Source organism: Macrobrachium nipponense, chromosome 3, assembly GCF_015104395.2.
Source record: "Macrobrachium nipponense isolate FS-2020 chromosome 3, ASM1510439v2, whole genome shotgun sequence".
NCBI classification, from domain to species: Eukaryota; Metazoa; Arthropoda; class Malacostraca; order Decapoda; family Palaemonidae; genus Macrobrachium; species Macrobrachium nipponense.
Window position 1 is genome coordinate 120,500,279 of NC_087202.1, and position 13,606 is coordinate 120,513,884.

General features: G+C 44.9%; 1 protein-coding gene across 5 annotated transcripts in view; it reads right to left on the reverse strand.

Annotated features, from left to right (window-relative positions):
* The window catches only part of LOC135222008 (palmitoyl-protein thioesterase ABHD10, mitochondrial-like), a 275,017-nt gene extending 264,059 nt beyond the window's left edge, over nt 1-10,958 (reverse strand). For 2 of the 5 annotated variants that reach the window (XM_064260135.1, XM_064260130.1), the window contains exon 1: nt 10,476-10,611. The gene's annotated coding sequence lies outside the window, so the exon portion shown is untranslated. Of the gene's footprint in view, nt 1-10,239; nt 10,440-10,475; nt 10,612-10,850 lie in introns of those variants that run through there. The other 3 variants (XM_064260133.1, XM_064260134.1, XM_064260131.1) reach the window with 3 other exon arrangements.
* Nucleotides 10,959-13,606: the final 2,648 nt, after the last annotated feature.

Genomic DNA, 13,606 nt, shown 5'->3' on the forward strand with positions numbered 1-13,606 from the left:
AACGGGGGAAAGGCATATACCGTCTAGGTCCCGTCCAGTCCCAAAGAAGGGCGTCTACTGCTACTGCTCCTGGGTCTAGCACTTGGTGAGCAGTACAGCGGGAGTCTCGTTGTCCTGGAAGTTGCGAAGATGTCTACGAGAGGACATCCCATAACTTCCACACCTCTGGCATATTTCCTGATGAAGGTCCACTCCGTCGGCAGAAGTTGACCTTGTCGACTGAGCAGATCTGCACGGACGTTTTCTACCCCTGATATGAATCTCGTCAGTATAGAGATACGTGTGCCTTCGCCCATAACAGGATCTCCTTTGCAAGGAAGAACAGGGATCGAGATGGGTCCTCCCCTGTTTCTTGAGGTATGCCAGGGCTGTGGTGTTGTCCGAGTTGATCTGCACCACATTGCCGGAGACTTCGTTCTGAAAGAACTGGAGCGCCAGATGAACTGCTGCCAGCTCCTTGAGGTTTATGTGCCAGGACACCTGTTCCCTTCTCCAGGTGCCTGACACTTCCTTCCCCCCCAGTGTTGCTCCCCACCCCGTGGAAGACGCGTCGGAAAACAACACTAGGTCGGGGTCTGAAGCTTGAGGGAAAGACCCTCTGCGAGCTTCAAAGGGTCGGTCCACCATCTTAGGTGTTCCTTTACCTCTTCCGATAACACCAGAATCGAATCCACAGTGTTTTGGTGCTTCCAATTGTCCGCAAGGAAGAATTGAAGAGGTCTGAGGTGCAACCTCCCCAGGGAAACAAACTTCTCCAGTGAGGAAATGGTCCCCAGCAGACTCATCCATTCCCTCACCGAGAATGATTCCTTCCCCAGAAAGGTTGACACTTTGCTTAGGCAATCTAGTTGTCGCCCCTGGGACGGAAAAGCCCGAAAAGCCACTGAGTCCATCTGAATCCCCAGATAGACTAAAGACTGAGAAGGGTCAGATGTGACTTTTCGAGGTTCACCAGAAGCCCCAGGGACTTTGTAACGACAAAAGTCGTGTGAAGGTCCTCCAGACACCGGTCTTTCGAGGAGGCTCGTACGAGCCAGTCGTCCAGGTAGAGAGAGATCCTGACATTGGAAAGATGAAGCCACCTCGCAATGTTCTTCATCAGTAGGGTGAATACCATGGGAGCAGTGCTGAGTCCAAAGCAGAGAGCCCTGAATTGAAACACTTTTCCTTTGCAGACAAACCGCAGGAATTTCCTGGACTGGGGGTGGATGGGGACGTGGAAATACGCGTCCTGGAGATCTAGTGAAGCCATCCAATCCCCCGGTCTCAAGGCTCCCATCACTGACTGAGGTGTCTCCATCTTGAACCTCTGCTTGATGACAAAGAGGTTCAGGTTGCTGACATCGAGTACTGGTCGCCATTCCCCCGACTGCTTTGGCACCAGGAACAGTCTGTTGTAAATCCGGGGAATTCAAGTCGGAGACCTGTTCTACGGCGTGTTTCACGATCATCTGGATCTAACAGATCGTAAGCACGTTGCTTTTCTCCCCGCTAGGAAGGAGGAGAGACATGTCCTGGGTTGTCGTAGACAGCGGGGGTGGTTTCAGGAACGGGTGATCCGGTAACCCTCTTTAAGATGTCCACGGACCATTTGTTGTCCGCACCTCTCTCTTCCCAGGCTAGCGCAAAAAGCTAAGCCTGGCTCCAACCGGTGACTGAAGGACTTCTGCTTCACTTCTTGTTCTTGGCAGCGCCGTGGCTCTGCCTCTGGACGTGCCTCTTCCTCGAGGCTGGTCTCGAGGAAGAACTACCTCGAAAGGGCTTCGATTTCTTGAGAATCGAAACTCCCGAGGACGAAGGAAACCGCAGGTCTCCTTGAAGATTGTGCGAGGAGATCTTGCGTGGCCTTCTCCTGTAGACTGGTCGCAATGTCTTTACCATAGCCTGGGGGAAGAGATGATCCGAAAAAGGAGCGAAGAGCAAGTCTGCTTTCTGTGACGAGAAACAGATTTCGCTGTAAAATTGCAAAACAGGGATCTCTTCTTCAAGAGCCCTGTGCAAAAGTGAGCTGTAAGCTCCTCCGAACCATCTCTGACGCCTTGTCCATGCACGACATTACACTGGACAGCTCCCCCAGACTAATCGAGTCGAACTCCTAGACTTGGCATCCAGAACTCCCAAACACCAATCTAGAAAGTTGAAGACCTCTAACGTCCGAAAGAGGCCTTTAAGGAAGTGGTAGTCCATTTCCGTAGTCGACCATGAAACTTTCGAAGAGGACAGGGTGAGACCTCCTCGAGGCATCCACAATGCTGGCAAAGTCTCCTTGGGCTGACGAGGGAAGTCTAATACTACGTCTTCTCCGTCTCATACCAAATGCCAGCCTTCCCACTAAGTCTCGTGGCAGGGCAAAAGAAGTCTTTCCCTGAGACTTCCTTTTCTCCATCCATCATGGACCTTACGAAGAGCCCTCTTAGTTGAAAGGGACTTCTTCATCCTGACGAATGCCGAGACCTTGATTGCTTGGACGAAGAAAGTTGTGAAGGAGGAGAGCGAGGAGCTTCCGGGTGAAACGTCTCTCCAAACTCTGATTGAAGAAGGCGGGTCAAAACCTGGTAGTCGAAGAGACTGCCGCCAAAGGTTTCTCGTCATCCACTTCAACCGAAGCGTCACTAACCTGTCTTCCGACACAGGTGAGTTAGGAGGCAAAAAGGCTGGACCAAGACTATTCTGGTCTAAGTTTCCCACGAGGCGCGTTGCTGTGAAGTGGAAGGTAAAGCTGACTCATTAATAGAAACTCGGTCGTATCTCTAAGACCGGAGCAACTTGCAAAGACTCATCACAAACAGGTGGGAGGCGACGAAACTCCACATCTTCGTCCACCCGAGCGTCCGCTGGCGCACACCTGGCGTCCACTGGCGCACACCTGGCGTCCACTGGCGCATACCTGGCGTCCACTGGCGCATGCCTGGCTGCAACTAGCGCGGGATTGACGCGGTCCACTCGCGCGCTGCTGGCGTCCGTTGGCGCACGCTTGACGTCCACTGGCGAGCGAATAACATTAACTAAAGGCTGCGCTTAACATCTCGTGAGCGCGCTCTGCTTCTGCTGGAGCACTCTTAGATGCAACTGGCATTCGCTTGGCTTCCGACCGAGCGTCAGGTACGTGAACTTGCACCGAAGCGTTACGCAAGTATCAAGCTCTCGCACCGCAAGCTTACGAGCGGGTAATACCGCTTCATGCGCCGAGCGAGCAAAATCCTCTTCACGTCCTCCAGAGAGCCGCTGGGAGTCGCACGAACTCTAGCAGGCGAAGAAAGTGGAGAGATAGACGAGCGAGGAGAGGGAGAGAGACCTTCTAGATCTCTTCACAGGCAGACGGTCATCCATTTTCTTCCTGGGACGTGGTTGCGTCCCTTTCTTAGCAAGAGCATCAGCAAGCTGTTGCTGCAAAGAGCGCAGGATCTTCTCAGTAGGAGAGGATTCCTTGTCAGGTGACGGGCTGATCCTGTGAGAAGGCGAGGGGCGAGGGGACGCCTTCTTCCTTCTCCCAGAAACTGCCGTAGCACGCGCTCGAGAGCGACTGGGCGCTCAACAAAGTCATCATCCGATGACTCCTTACGCTTCTTCTGTGGCGGGAAGGCTGCGAACACACTCTCAGGCGATGATCGCCTCTCGAGAGCCAAAACTGGACGTGAAGCGTCACGATCACACGCTCCTTTTCAAGCGGGCGTGAAATAGAATGAGAGCTCCACCCCTTGTGCGGGGAGGAAGCCTCTGAAGAAGAGAAACACTCTTTCAGGAGGCGTGCACGCGCACGCTCCTGGCAGTCTGTGTAACGTCAACAGATACTGCCGAAGGCACGTCAGATCGGTGGGCGTTCCCCGTAACCCTCCTGCGGCTTTTCGACATGCCCTCTCCCTGAAACCTGGGAGTCCGGCAGCGGTCTAGGCCTAGAGGCGAAATGGGGCCGATCTGACGCACCTTCACCAACGAAGGAGCACTGTCACTGCACTTTGCACCTTCACTTTTGCCTTCTAAGGCGAAGCACTTTAGATTCTAAATTACGAATCGATCTAAGATAAGTGTAAGGGTATTACCCTCTACAGACACTGTTTCAGGCCCGGGAAGGCAACACTACAGGGTTAGGAGTAGTGATTAAAGGAGGGTTAGTAGGAGAAACATGAACTTCTTGCCGTTTACCTTGAAACGCTCCTGGAGGAAGACCCTCCTTAACCTATCCCGTTCAAGCTTACGCAGATAGGACTCATACGCTCTCCATCCAGGAATCAGAAAGACACTCACATTCCTTGCAGCGACTTTCATACATGCAATCATGCTCTCTGCAACTCTTACACAAAGTATGAGGGTCTACTGATGCTTTCAGTAGCCTACCTCGACAATCACTCTTGGTACAAAACCTGGCGCTAGCCAGAACTAGAACCAGACATCTTATTTAAAGAGAAATCAAAGCCAAAATCAATCAAAGTCCACAATTAAACGTGTGCCTAGCCACCGATCCAAAAGTCAAGATACCAAAAAATCAAAAAGGGGTACTATAGTAGCCAAGTTTCCTAAAGTTCAAGACGGAGGTGCTGAAAACTGTGTTTACAACACCGGCGACAGAAAAATTATGAATAGAAAATGGAATGATTCCTGATACCCGCCTCCCACGGCGGGCTGGGAATACTAACACCTGACTCCCACTACGTGTGTCATAAGTTTTTTTTTTTTTTTTAATTTCTGTCGGACTTCGAAAATACAGCTATATATATATCTGCAAGGTAAGTTTCATGAACAAAATATAAAGCAAGGATATTTCCTGGACCTCTGATGTACTGGGATGTGGAAGTATGTCATCCCTCATGTCTATGGATGCCATCCAGGTCGCCCTCTTGAATGGATGACATGACAGATTTGGGCTGTCTCCTTCCTGAACTTTGTCTTTTTCAAAAAGAGGTTTATGGAACTCACATCCAACGTGGGCCTCCATCCCCGACGTCTTGGGGAACACAAATAGATGATTGTAAAACCCCGCTTCTTGATGTTTTCCACTTCCTCAATTCCTCTTTTCTCGAGTAGGGAAGCTATTTTGCACAAGTGCTGAAAACTCTCAGAGCCTATGAGTAGGCAGTCAACACAATGGGTCTGTTGACCAACAAAGGTTCTTCCTTGAAAGGAATCAACGTAACCTTCCATAACGAAAAATACTGACCAATCTTCTGCTCCCTTCTCTCCAAAATAGAGCCTCACTCCTACCAGTGCAAGGAGGACCTGTTCTTCACTTGCAGGCGGAAGGCTTTATTGTCGATTTCTTGGCTGGTCTGGTGAAGAAACGGAGATTGGACCTGGGTCTCTGACACCTTGATCTATTGCCGCGAAAGGATGCAGTCAGTAATGGGACACATTCTTGGTACTCACAGGTATCTAGTCTCTTGGGCGTCTCGAATAGTGAGCAAGAGTCCTGGGTGCTCTTCTGCAGTTATAACGATATCTCACTCACTGTAGGAACTAGGTAACAGATGTTGAAGTTCTAAAGGTGAATATAAAAGTGCTGATCTCTGTAAGGAAGTCACACTCTTTGTCGTTAAAGAGCAACACAGCTCTCTTCTTTAGAATTCCTAATGCGTACAGTAATGCTAATGCGTACAGTAATGCTAGTTCTTGTGTCCCATCTCTTATGCCCTTATCGGTACATGATAGGACATTTAGCCAAACAGAAGGTACTTCTACAGGCAGCTGGGAATAACTCTTAATCTTCCTTGCTAAGGCAGCCCCACTGTCCAGTCCACAAAAACTCAACACAGGCAGTCCCCAGGAGGTTACGACTGGGTTTGGCTTACGACGTTCCGAGGTTAAAAGGCGCTTTTCAATTATATTCATCATAAATTATTTCCAGGGTTACAACGCCTACAACGCTCATCTTGGCACAAGAAATATGACACCAAAAATGCAAAATAAAATCAATCAAATTTGAAGGTTATTTTGATGAAAAATGCAATAAGAATGCAATTTACAGAGTTTCAATGAGCACCTAAAGCATTAAAAGTAAGGTTTTCTAGGATTTTTGATGATGTTCCTTCCCCCCCCCCCCCGGCTTACGACACGATTTTCGGCTTACGACATGTCTCAAGAATGGAACCCCCGTTGTAACCCGAGGACTGCCTGTACCTCAAAAATCCTAAAGAGGTTCTTGAGTAGGTGATCTTAGATGGCCTCGAGACAGCCAATCTCAGAGAGGGATCTTCCCCAGTTTCGTACAACGAATACCTCCATCGAACTAGGTGAGAAGGGGATAACTAAATGAGGCTTTCCCTTGCTCCCTTTTCTCATCAAGCCAACTATCCCACTCACTAAAAGCCTTCCTGGCCAAGGAAGACAGAACCATCTTGGGAGCCACAGGCATAAAAAATCAACTTCCTCTTCATCATCCACTTCCAACTGAACAGGAGACAGCAGTGGATCCTTAGTATGCTGAGAAGGAAGGGAGACTTTCTTGAGAAGGCTGAAAATATCAGACAATTGTCATTGAATTACATCACCTCTTGTATATAGAGACGGATTCCTAGTAGAAGCAGGAATATCTGGCGTCACTCATCTGGTCTCCGAAGACAGGTGTGTAGCAGGAAAATCTGGGTGAGCAGAAGGTGTTGTGCCGATACTCAGCAAATTCTTAATCACAGACCTCTTCTCATAAACTGGTGATCAAAGGAAAAATCTTGTGTCAGGTGCCCCTGGGTGTTAATTGGCACTCAGGGGTCACAGGCAGCTCCACTGCTTTTGACGCTCTCTAATGCCGCTGGGGGTTCGGGCACCATCAGGAGCTCTCTAGAGGACAACGATGAATGTTTTGACAAGGAGTGCTTGGACGCTATCACAGGCCGATCCAAGGAGAAACATTCAGGGGAGTCCAAAGAACTGCAAGACGGTTGCTCTGGCTCCCTTAATCTCTTGCACGTCACTGGGAGTACAAATAGAGTCTGATGCATTTCAATGGCCGCAATTCATCACTAAAGTGCCACTGGTGCCTATTCTTAGGACTGCACCCCTCAGAAATCAAAGACAGCCTCTGTACTTCCTTTTGGATGCCTTTCCAGTGGCTATATTTCATCATAACCTCGGATGCATCAGGTCCGACTGAGGCGACAACTGTCCATGGGCAGTCCCCACCGACCTCCCTATGGTCTTCGGCATGACAGTTCCCAGATGTAGGGGGGTGCGTCAGTGACTTTTGCCTAGGAGCGTTGGTGGAATGAACAGCTGCCCCCTCCACTGGCACTTCACAAACACCATGTCTATTTTTCCCTTTAATTATCAGGACAGGCACCTAATTTGCTAACTCATACACTGCTTCTGCAAATAACACCATTTTAGTATCAGAGACTTTAATTAATCTTCGATCTGAGGCTGGCAAGAGGGTCAGGGTCAGAAGCAGGGGAGCTGGATGCAGGAACAGGTAAATTAGTCAGAGATATGGGAACGGGTGACAAAGTGGGAGCAGGCATAGAGATACATACTTAGATCTAAATGATCTATTGACTTAGACTCGGCTCTAGCAGCCACCTCAAGTCTCGTATCTCTCCGATTTAGATAAGTGGGAAGATAACAATTTCCACTATTTTGCATCCCACCCTTCACATTCGTTGCAAGTCTCATCACTAGAACACTCTTGTCCCCTGTAATCAATGCACAAAGTGTGCTAGTCATACTTCTTTTTTTGTCAATCGGGTATTACAGCCTTTGTTGCTATAACTTATGCTAGCAAAACAAGTTAAAATTAAGTCAAATACTGTTAAATCATGAAATTATTGTCTCTAATCACAACTGAAATATAGTTGAGAGCCCTCAGGAAACACAATTGACTAGGGTAAAATACCAAATGGCCAGCCTCTACCATAGCAAGATCAACTTCCTGAAAACTGGAAATTATGGCTTTAATTTGTCACTTGGGAGAGAAAACTTACTCAAGAGGAAAGTAGAGGTCATGATGTGTTGCTTCGATGAATACTGGCTCTTGACTAATGTCTATCCTGGGTTACAGGATGTGTTAGAGTACTTTTTCGGGAAGGTGGTCATGCTACGGTAGATGCTGCCCATTCGGTATTTTACCCTATATGATGAAGTTGTTCCTTTCTTAACAGTTTAACTGGGCGGGGTAATTATCTACATATACCAACACTAACACTAGCGCTACTGCAATTTTCAAATCTTACAAGCTACCAAAGAGTGAAACTAGTGAAACTTTATGCAATGTAATTATACGGTAAGTTACATAGGTATATATAAAACTCTGCAGTAGATCTAGGGTACTTATCTGCGGCAGCCTAGACTATGGCAGTTGCAGTTTTTCTATGCAGTTTTACCTACTGAACAAGAATTTTAAGTAATATTTATTCGGACGACTGTAATTAACCCCTGGGGGCCAGTACTAAACATGGTGAAATACATTGGACACCCCAATCGCTAGTGAATGTTGTATCCCCGGTTACGTTCCTTGCAGTCCATGTGGAATGCTTCTGTAGAAATACCAACTGCTTCTGTGAGTAAACAGCTCATCTTTTTTTCAGATTTATCCTATCAAAAAGTGGCTGCTGAAGAACAAGGGCCTCTACCAGGTTCCTACTTGGTTCCTAGGAACACTACTCTATTCGTATAAGGTTCATTGTTTTTTTACAATCTCCGCTTCTGTAAGTAGATTAACGCATAATTTCTTTTAGCAGCTACCTAGTATACTACTTCTGTTTGCAAATCTGTCAAAAGAAATTGAAACTAGCTAGGCTAAGAGACTTAAAACACACAAGTGAGCAGTGGGTAGATTTATGTTACTATTCCACGGCGGCCTAGACTATGGCAGTTGCGGTTTCTCTATGCAGTTTTACCTCCTGAACAAGAATTTTAAGTAATGTTTATTAGGACGACTGTAATTAACCCTCAGGGGCTCGTACTAAACACGGTGAAATACATGACGTCTCAATTCCTGATGGCTTTCGCATTCGCGGAGACAAAGGATGCAGAATGCTTAGCCTATACAGAAATACCAAGCAATGAATTTGGACCCCTAAATTGTATGATTACTTACTCAACTACCTATGGGGATAAAACCATGCTTCCTGCGTCACAATTCTAATGATGATAGGAACCTGGCCTAGGTATGTCCTCCATGGTTTTGCTACAAAAATCTGTTACTCTACTTCAGGTGGCTAAGGAAATAAGCACCACGTACACAGAGTACTGACCACATTCATCATAAACATCAGTTGCAGGCTTATTCGGACCTTGGCTGATTCGGACCAGATTCAGACCTTAATCTTGGCTGATTCGGACCCATACTAATAATTTTATATTATAGCAATGGGTATTTCGGTATTTCTACAGAAGCAATCCGCGGTGGCCTAGACTATGGCAATTGACGTTTTCCTATGTTATTTTACTTACTGAACAAGAATTTAAAGTAATATTTATTCGAACGACTGTAATTAACCCCCAGGGGCCAGTACTAATAACGGCGAAATACATTGGACGCCCCAATCCCTAGTGGATGTCGTACCCGCGGTTACGTTCATTGCAGTTCGTGCAGAACTATTCTTTAGAAATACTCTGCAAGAAACATCACCGCGGATACGACATCTACCAGGGATTGGGGCGTCCAATGTATTTCGCCGTGTTTAGTACTGGCCCCTGGGGGTTAATTACAGCTGTCCGAATAAATATTACTTAAAATTCTTGTTCAGTAGGTAAAACTGCATAGAAAAACCCCAACTGCCATAGTCTGGGCCGCCGCGGATAGGTACCCTAGATCTACCGGTAGTATTTCTATATAGGTACTAAGCATTCCGTATCGTTCGTAACCACGAATACGAAAGCCACCAGGAATTAGGGCGTCATATGTATTTCGCAGTGTTTAGTATGAGCCCCTGGGGGTTAATCACAGTCGTCCGAATAGGTAAATAGTACTAGGTAGTAGGTACTTAAAATTCTTGTTCAGGAGGTACCTAAAACTGCATAGAAAAATCGGTCAATCATAGCTATGTAGGTCCGAATATGCCTGGATAAAGGTCCGAATGGGCCAGTACATAGTACGAATCAGCCCGTTCCCATAAACATCCTATCGTGGATAGGTGTAGCCTAGGCCTATTGGCATTGTATAGGTAGGCTAAGCTAGCCTAAGAGTACCTAGGCTAGTGGGTAAAGCCAACGCCAAACCAACCATCCAAAAATCCTAAAGACGAAATATCCCGCTTTATCTAGCTAAATCCCCGCCATTCAGTGTATCAGAAATTAAAAGTAGCAAAGGCCTACCATCCAAGCCGCACAATAAAGCTGACGATCACAACCACACAGTGACCCTTGACCTACACCTAGTATATTGAGTGTAGGGTGTGAACAGAGGATTGGAGGAAAACATTCCATTTGACATACTGCTTTGACACCTTCCTCCTATACTACATTTATGCCACACCAGTTCTATGTATTTTGCGCAACGCTGGTATCTTCTTATAATTTGATACAACTTGATATATGACACAACAGCATACCTTGGGTTCAAGAACTCCCTCGGTCTACGACTGATGCACTCGAAGTCATCTACTTCAAACTTCATTTCTTATAATATTAAATGAAAGTAACTTGTACATTAACATATCTATTTATTTTACATTGTGAACAGTTTACTATAACGGTCAGGATAATACTGAAAGGAGACTTTATTAATACTTCTTCATTGTTTAAGATAGCTAAATTGAAAAGTATGCTAGCGAACGCATCTCAGTTACTTGTCAAAATATTGGCGTAAAATTCAAAAATACATATTTGGATTTTCCGTCTTATTGTTGGCAAGTTGTTGTATTCATTTAAAAATTTTTCATGGGATGGCTGTCTCTTTGTAAAATACGTCCATATTCATACTATACCCACTGAATCGTCGATGTACCACCTTGCAGAAAACTTTCACAGCAGTTGGTTGCTTATGTACAACTATGCTCAGAATTGATGCTACACACCTACATGTGTTGTAATTTATATTGTATATATCCATTCTCTAACTTTAACAAAGTCACTGCTAAGAGCTATAAATAACTATACCCCATTTTCTTTAGTATAAGCTCTGCAGAAATTTTAATATTATATTTTGAATACTCTGATTAATTTTACTTAGCATTTTAAATATTTGATAGATAGATTTAATAAATAGATTTAACTGTCTCTTCAAATTAGTTAAAAAATGATTTAATTGATTTAGGGAGTGATAAGCACCTGTGACCTGACATAGGCTTTTTTTTTTTTGGTAGCTATAGGCGGAGCGCATGTTTTTTAGGCCTTGTTCAAACAGACAGCATGGTAGACGGACAACTTGTTTTTTGTCAACTTTGTCTTGAGTTTAATTTATGTAGTGTAGGGTTGTAGAAATTAATAACCCTTAAGATAATTGGTTTGTATGATCTTTCCTGTTTGTACCTATCCTAACCCATATCCTATCCGAATCCTTATCTGCAACCAAAATTTGAAACACCCATTCATACTAATCTGTCGCCATTCATACTAATCAGTCGTTGGAAAGAATCGGTAAGTAGAATAACATTTCTTATCAACGTACCCATTTATTCCCACGAATATAATTAGAGGTCACTGGTTTTGCTGACTAAATATATAGGAGCAAATTAAGAGGTGTGTGTCCAAACTCAGCTAACTTAAAGGTAGGTCAATATACGAATTTTCCACAAAGGCTAGGCCGCCATGATTGGATGGCTGATTTGAGCCAACGGTCATTCGTTAGGAAGCGGTTTTGTCTATTAACGTTTAACTTGCTTATTTAAGACGTAATGCACTGTTTTCTTTACCTTAACTAAATTTTGAGCCCTTTTACGTAGTTAGGCTGTTGTAATATTGGAGTTTGAGAGAATTAATTAGGCATAGACTCAGATTGAACAATTTTACATGGGTTTATATAATTAAATGGGCGTAGTAGGAAATTTAGACAAAATTAGGTCAGTCTGTTTACTTAGCATTACTATTTGTGATTAGTTTACCTTAATTTTACATTAACCGGGGTCAAAACTTAATTGAATTCCAGGACCAAACTGAACTGCCCTGGGAACCTAATGGCCTTGGTTTAATTTATTCATAGTCCTCGTTAGATTAATTGCACTTACCTAAATTACTCGTACCTGATTTTAACTAGACTATTTAAACTCACAAAGCAATTAATTAATCCTTTAGATTTTCTGACACAAGCCTGAAAACACATTATGCGCAAGGAAGAATTGTGCGCTTAACAGCCCGTTTCATTCAATTTACTCTATTGCCAGAGATCACTCAGTGGAAAGAATTACCCTCGTAATGTTGTGGTGTATATTCCTTCATTCTTCCCACTGAGTGAAACAAATTTCCCACAACATGATTGCATGGATTTCATTCAAAATTCACTAACTGGCAACCTAGCATGCGCCATATTCCTATTTAAAAATTATATGACTGCTAAGCTTATTAGATCTACTGTTATAATGCTTGCAGAGGTAGTTATGTTGACCATCCCGAGGAGCATATGTTAAGTGCATGTAAAGACCTTTTTTACCCACTAATCACGATCTTGTATCTCATCTAGTTCGTAAAGACCTGTGTCAAGACCTTCTTTACCAAGTAATGACAATCTTACATGTCATCTAGCTAAGCAACAAAAATCACATGTATTTGTTTGTATGTAGAATTTTCTGGCCTTTCCACCGATATTCATCGATGTATGTCCATTATGTCTATTACCATTTTATTGACTGCTAAGAAACACAAATTCTTCTCTATCTGTGTGGAAGTCGCGGGACTTGGGGATCAGGCACTCCATTTCCGTCAGCACACTGCTATATGTATCGCGTGCCCAGGTAATAAATCATCAGTACCCAGTTCTGTCTCAATGCGACCTGAGGAGTGACAGTAAACAGCAGATTTGGCTTCACCATTAACAGACTCACTACGGCTGCGCTTATCTTCAGAAGCCTTTAACAGAACCATACGACGACAAGTTTAGGCTTCTTAAAGCTCGTTCCTCGGAAACCACCCATGTCACTAATGGACTAATTATGGCGTACCTCCCCAGCCATGTTCTGGTGTATTCGAACAGTTAGGCCTGCCATTTACGATCCACATTTATTGTATTCAGAGAGTCACTAACAGAACCACACAGTGTATAGTTTTGACTTCTGACGAACCCTGAACACCATTAACGGACTAATTATGGTGCTTAATTCATGTTTTGGTGTGAGAGTCAAAATACCAGACATAGAACCCGAAAATTAAACTAAGGACCCACAGATCCTCTGCATCCCCCTTTCATCTTCAAAAACTGCAATAACTCAAGCGATAAAGCTGCCGCCATTCTTGCTGCAAAACACAGCGTCATAGTTCCTACGGGCCAATGAACATATATCCGTGTAGCGAAGAAATCAAAGCAGATGTCACCATGACGATGCTGCCCAAGGAAGTGTTTAAGATTACACCTTGGCTAGACGCAGAGCCAGAAAAGTTCAAATACAAAGACCTCCACAGGAAGCTCACTGAGATCTACTCCATGCCTGTCTCAGAGAGAGCCCAACGTGCCCTGGCCATGATAAGCCAGCCCCTGGGGGACACATCACTCAAGGATGCCTGGGACAAACTACAAGGTCTCCTGATGCTG